This window comes from Myotis davidii, unplaced genomic scaffold, assembly GCF_000327345.1.
Source record: "Myotis davidii unplaced genomic scaffold, ASM32734v1 scaffold324, whole genome shotgun sequence".
NCBI lineage: Eukaryota > Metazoa > Chordata > Mammalia > Chiroptera > Vespertilionidae > Myotis > Myotis davidii.
This window is the reverse complement of record NW_006295053.1, coordinates 1,080,529-1,081,474: the sequence shown is the minus strand read 5'-3', so window position 1 is coordinate 1,081,474 and position 946 is coordinate 1,080,529.

Genomic DNA, 946 nt, shown 5'->3' with positions numbered 1-946 from the left:
TGTTTTCTAAAGGCAGGAATTTTAGGGGAGGTCTCAGAGGAGGTTCTCAATAGAATACAAGTCAGCTTTCCTGGTGTGTCCTTTCAGGGTTGTGGTCTCTACCGATGGTTCAGTGCTAGGGGAGGGAGTCATTGGTCATGGCACCTGGTCCTGCTGTCAGCCTGCAGTGGACTCGCTTCATCTGGTTTTGTTGCTTTTCTGGGCCTGGAGCTGAAACACAACTGAGGCCTAGATTTTACCTCTAGTGTGACCAAAACTGTGTCTGTGTGGTCAATATACGCAAGGCTTTGCTCCTAAGATTATTTGATCCTGATCAAAACCTCATTGTCGCCCTGACCGGTTTGGCTCAGTGGATAGAGCATCAGCCTGCGGACTGAAGGGTCCCAGGTTCGATTCCGGTCAAGGGCATGTACCTTGGTTGCAGGCACATCCCCAGTAGGAGTTGTGCAGGAGGCAGCTGATCAATGTTTCTCTCTCACTGATGTTTCTACCTCTCTATTCCTCTCCCTTCCTCTCTGTAAAAAATCAATAAAATATATATTTAAAAAAAACACACACACAAAAAAACCTCATTGTCCTGAGGGCTTAGTGCTTAAGGGAGTGACTGTGCAAGGGAGGAGGAGGAAGGTGAGTCGGGATGCTGGATGGGGCCAGTTTGAATCACTCTCTGTCTCAATTTCACCATTCCCTTGATTCAGAAGGACATCCTGATAATAATAACCATTATTTAGTACTAGAGGCTGATGCACAAAATTCGTGCCAGGCAGCTCAGCCCTTGTGGCCCCGGCTGCCTCCCGGGCCCACCCCCTGCCCACTGGTCATTCCGGAAGGTCGTTCCACCATCCGATCTAATTAGCATATTAGCTCTTTATTATATAGGAAGTGTCAGGCTTTCTTCTAGTGGTTTACAGTCTTACGTCACTTGATCTCCATAAAAACCCCTAGT